At 57.0% G+C, this 5,548-nt stretch overlaps 1 long non-coding RNA gene across 1 annotated transcript; it reads right to left on the reverse strand.

The window, feature by feature from the left end:
* Positions 1 to 1,281: 1,281 nt before the first annotated feature.
* On the reverse strand, positions 1,282 to 5,519 carry LOC109490272. The gene is made up of 3 exons (XR_004624557.1): positions 4,346 to 5,519; positions 3,712 to 3,788; positions 1,282 to 3,610 (listed from the first exon to the last, which is right to left on the reverse strand). It is a non-coding gene; the product is annotated as an uncharacterized LOC109490272 (long non-coding RNA).
* Positions 5,520 to 5,548: the final 29 nt, after the last annotated feature.

Here is a 5,548-nt window from a genome sequence, read left to right on the forward strand (position 1 = left end):
CACTGTGTCAGGTTCCCAGCGGAGGCAAAACCGCTGCCGGGGCCCTGGTCCCCCCGCCGCCCCCCCAGAGGCATCACCGTGCCAGTGCCCCCAAGTGGCGGTGTGGGAGGCACGCCGGCCCCGGCCGACCTCTGGTTGTACTTGTATATTACACAGTCCTGATTTCAGACGGTTTCAACCTTAACCTATTTTAAAGAAGAATATTATATAAAAATACTGTTTTTAAACCTTTTGTCATTTGAAATGCATGTATTGTTGTGCGCGCTGGGGGACAGGCCCATTAGCTCCATGCCAACCTCCCGGGGCAAGGCTGCCATGTTGGGGCAGGTGGGGCGGCGGGCTTCGCTCAACGTGTCGGGGCCCTGACCCCTTAATCCAGAGATAGCTGATGGAAATTGACTTTTCATATCTTTCTCCTGAAATGAATTGTTTTAAATTGGAATAAATTTTGTTCCTAAATGCTGTGGCCCCCTCTGGCTTATTTCCTATTGCTGGCCATGGTGGGTGGATGGTGGGCAGTGCAGGGTGCCGGCGCTCTGGAGGGTCTTGCCTGGCCTCCGTGTGACCGGCCGGTGTCTGAGCTCACGGGAGAAGCGGCCGCAGCTGCCCCGGGATGTGCCTCCTGCCCTGGGCTCCGGCCTTGGCACTGGGGCCCCTGCTCCGAGGTTCTCTGACCAAGCCCTGACTTCCAGTTCGTTCGTCTGGGCTGCCGGGCTGGAGCGTTGGGCCTGTCTCTGCAATCTTCTCGTGGGCTCTTTTCCTTTTTAAAAAATGGTTAAGTACACATAAAACTCACCGTCGTAACCACTTCTAAGCGCACAGCTCTGCCGCATGAAGCACACTCACCCCATCCTTCAGCCCTCCCCCTCCCCCGTCTCCAGAACGTTCCATCTCCCCCCACAGAGACTCTGTCCCAGGAAGCACGGACTCCCCAGCCCCTGCCCCAGCCCTGGCTCCCACCATCCACTCTCTCTCTGTCTGTGTGGACGGGACTCCTCTGGGGACCTCCCGGGAGTGGGGTCCTGCGGGATGTGTCCTTCTGGGTCTGGCTGATCTTGCTGAGCACGGTGTCCTTGGGGTCTGTGTATGTCGTGGCTGGTGTCAGGGTCTGTCTACAACATGGCAGGTGTCAGGGTCCTTCCGTTCTAAGGCTGAATAATCATTTTATGGATGAACCACTTTTTGCTTTACTGTTCCGTCATCAGTGGACATTTGGGTGTTTCTACCTCTCAGCTCTTTGGCAGTCATCCTGGAGTGAACAAGGGTGTGCAAATACCTATTTGAGACCCTGCTTCCAGTTCTGTTGGCTATAGACACAAGTGGTATTGCTGGGTCAAATGGTAGTTCTCTGTTTCACTTTGGAAGAGCCACCAGCCCCTTTCCCACAGTGTCTGCCCCATTTCGCACTCCCACCAGCAGTGCACGAGGGTTTCAATTTTTGCACCTTCTGTTTGTCAGTGGGTTACTCCTTGAAGGCCCACGGTGCCGGGCACTGTCCCGGGCACTGCGGTTATGGCAAAGGAGGTGGTGCGTATCACCAGGACTTAATCAGTGAAGAAGAGTAGAGTAGCAAGGCAGGATGGGTAACAATAGTGACATGAGGGAAGGGCGTTCAGGCAGCGGGCACAGCCTATGCAAAGGTCCTGGGGCAGCAGTGGACTTTTTTATTGGAGGAACAGCCAGGGGGCCCGTGTGGGTGGAGCAGAGTGAGCCAGGGGTAGAGAGGGAGGCGGGGAGGGCTGGCGGAGGGGACAGGAGCAGGTCGTGCAGGGCCTAGGGGACCGCGCAGGGAGGACTTGAGCTTTTCCTCCTGGGACCTAGGAACCCTGGAGGGCTGCGGGCAGAGCCGGGCGGGACCTGACTCGGATGTTCATGGGCGCCCTCTGGTGGCCGCTTCGGGGAAGCCGGACGGGGGGCGAGGGCGGGAGCCGGGGATCCGGAGCGGAGGGGACAGCGCTGGTCCTGGCGGGCGTGATGGGGGCTGACCCGGTGGAGGCAGAGGAGGGGGCAGCATCCGGGAAGTGGGCGGCGGGGAGGAGGCGGCCCCGCCAGGCTGCCGGCCACCTGGACGTCATGCCCCCCGCGTCCAGCAGGTGCCGCTCGCCAACTCTCCGGCCTTCTCCGCCCACCTGCAGCCCTAACGCGCGTTTTTCCGGGAGAGGGCCTCTCCTCCCGCTCTAACAGGGAGACCAAGGCACCGAGTGGCCAGCCCCCTGCCCTGACGGTAGGCCAGCCGTTGCGGGACTTGGGCAGCAGCCGCGGCCTGTCCAGCTAGGCGCAGGCAGGGGCTAAATGACAACACAGGGCCTTTGTTCAAACCTAAGGGGAATTTCAAGTCGGAAAACCTGCAGAGCCGGGTTCCCACGCCCACGAAGCCTGCCCCGCTGACCTGTCCATGGACACCTGGGTTTCTTCCGCGCTTCGGCTGCTGCTACGAGCACAGCTCAGCGAGTCCCCGAGTTCCGCTTTTCATTCTTTTGGATATAAACGAAGCCGTGGCATCGAGGCATGGAGACTTTGTCTTATCCAAGTAAGTGATTCACCAAGCACAAACCTGGTGTCCCAGCCTTGCCTTTGGGCCAATCCTGGGGTAGGCATGACCTTAGGTGTGGCCACGGGCAGGGTCCAGGGAGGGACAGCCACGGCCCTCAGCAGCCAGCACTCCCAGCCTCTGGGGAGCTGGAGGTCCCGGGAAATGACGTGAACGTCCTGTTCCTCATTACACAGAAAAGACATTTTTATAAGATTTATTTATTTTAGAGAGAGCGCGTGCGCAAGTGGGGGGTGCAGAAGGAGAGGGAGAGAGAATCCCAAGCACACTCCCTGCTGAGTGCAGAGCCCCTGGTGGGGCTTGATCCCAGGAACCCGAGATCATGGCCTGAGCTGAAACCAAGAGTCGGATGCCCAACCCACTGAGCCACCAAGGCGCCCCAGGCGGCAAGGACGTTCCTAATACCAGAGAAGAAGCAAGGAGCATGTCGTTGTTGAATAAAGGAGACGGGGGGACAGACGCAGCCCACGAGAACTCACCGGAGCTAGCGGGGTGGGTAAATTGGTGCGTGCACTTTGGCAGAAGAGAGCATCTGGGACACACCTCATAGCCTGGCGCCTCCGCATGCAGCTATTTACCCACAGAAAGTCAGGCAGACGGCACCCAACGGCGTGTGCCCAACACCCACAGCCGCCTTGCTCAGCGCAGCCCCGAGCTGGAGTCCCCCAGACGCCGTCGGCGGTGCTCGAGGAGAGCGCAGCACGGGGACCGCACTCCACATGTCTGAGCGTTGCTGACAGTTGATCTCAGGAGTTCTCATCACAGGAAAACAAGGTGTGACTACACGGGGTCCAGGCGTCAGCTGGACCCCATTGTGGTGATCATTTCACAATGTAGCCCAGCCCCGGGCCGTATGCTGCACACCTGCGACTGGCACAAAGTCCGGCCGCTGCACACCACAGGTGTAAAGTGCTGGTCAGAGAAACGAACGAATGGAACCCCGAGCGGCCGTGGGGATGGAGGACTTACAGCCTCACGCGGCAGTGTGTTGTGTGGCGGACACAACGCGGACGCAGAGACAGAAACCAGACGGTGCAGGGTTCACCTTGTGCAAGTCTTCTGCTTAGACAACGTTCAAAATGGCAAAAATGAAATGCTCAGGTTTTTTAGTTTGGTTCTGAACTTGTAAAGAAAAGCAAAGAAGCAAAGAGGGACTTTACCTAAGAGAATCGGTTCACCAGCGGGTGCGACGGTCCTCCTGGGAGTGCGCGAGATACACAGCGCAGAGTGTGAGGGCCTGAAACGAGATGGCAGCGTTTTACCAACGGGTGCTGGAACAACTGAACATCCGTTCGCAGAAGGAGGAGGAAGAGCAGGAGGAGGACGAGGGGGAGGAGGGAGGAGAAGAGGAAGAACGGCGCCTGGGGGGCTCGTCGGTGAAGCGTCACCTTCGGCTCAGGTCATGGGCCAGGGTCCTGTGATCGAGCCCCGCATCGGGCTCCCTGCTCAGTGGGAAGCCTGCTTCTCCCTCTCCTCCCTGCTCTGCTCCCTCTTGCTATCTCTCTCTCCCAAATAAATAAAATCTTTTAAAAAAAATAAATGAATAAATTAATTTTTTAAAAAAGTGAATAAATAAATAAATGTAACGTGTAAAACTCTCAGAAGAACAGAACAGAGAACATCTTCACGGCCTTGGGTTTGGTGAAAAGTTCTCAGAGAAAACACCCCAGGCATGATCCACAGAATTTAAAAAACGGGTGCATCGAACAGCATCGAAACTTAAAACTTTCGCTCCACAAAAGATGATGAAAAGCCAGCTTACAGAATGGGAGGAAATATTTGCAAACCACATACCAATAAAGGACTTGTGTCCAGACTACAGAAAAATTTTCCAAACGCGGTCATAAGAAAACAAGGCACTAGGGGCGCCTGGGTGGCACAGCGGTTAAGCGTCTGCCTTCGGCTCAGGGCGTGATCCCGGCGTTCTGGGATCGAGCCCCACATCAGGCTCCTCCGCAATGAGCCTGCTTCTTCCTCTCCCACTCCCCCTGCTTGTGTTCCCTCTCTCGCTGGCTGTCTCTGTCTCTGTTGAATGAATAAAAAAAAAAAAAAGAAAAAGAAAACAAGGCACTAAAAGAAACGGTAAGTTATGTGACCAGATCCTTCCCCGAGAGGGTTACACGGACGGCGCCCAGACACTGTCGGGGGAAGCGCACTAACTCCCCAAGGAGACACCCTCACACACATCTCAGAATGGCTCGGAGGAAAACTAGGGACAGCACCACGTGTTGAAGGGGACGCGGAGCAACTGGGTGTGTCATCCGTCGAGGCTGCCTGCACAGTGGGGCGGCGGCTTTGGGAAGCTGTCCTCGGGGCCTTGCAGACCCTGGCCCCGCGAATCCCACCTCGAGGGATTTATCCTGGAGACACGAGCACGTGTGTCTGTAGCAGCCGTGTTCACGGTCCCCTCGCTCGGGAAACAGCGCCCCGTCTTCTGTGGAGGAATGTCGCTGGCAGTCAGAGGAGGCCTGGGACGTCCCGCCTGTAGGCGTGAACCTCAAACGCTAAGGGAGAGAAGCCAACCTGAATCCTCCCTACGGATAGGCTTGTCTTGATACGACATCCCGGAAAATATCCTAAAAATCAGCCACGGCGATCAGCGGTTTCCGGGGACTGGGTTCGGGGTGAGGGTCCGAAGACCCAGGAGGAAGCACCTGGAGGGAGATTCTCAGGATGGAGCCACGTTCTGGCCACGGTGCGGGTGGCGATTTCCACGACTCTGTACCTTTGTCGAAACGTAGAACTCCTCACCCAGGATAGTGAAAACTGCGCCATGTAAATTTTAGAAATGAAGGACAAGATAAAGCTTATTACCAAAAAGTACTCCCCGGACACAGAATACCGTGGAAGTCGGAGCCATGGGGGCCGTGGGGCAGAAGGGAGGAACGTTGGGGCGCCCTCGTGGGGCTGACGACATCCTTCGTCTTTGCCTGGGTGCCGATCACGTGGCTGTGGGGTTCGCAAGAGTTGACTGGGTTGTATATTCATGTTTCACGC

The sequence above is a fragment of the Ailuropoda melanoleuca genome, chromosome 4 (assembly GCF_002007445.2).
Source record: "Ailuropoda melanoleuca isolate Jingjing chromosome 4, ASM200744v2, whole genome shotgun sequence".
NCBI classification, from domain to species: Eukaryota; Metazoa; Chordata; class Mammalia; order Carnivora; family Ursidae; genus Ailuropoda; species Ailuropoda melanoleuca.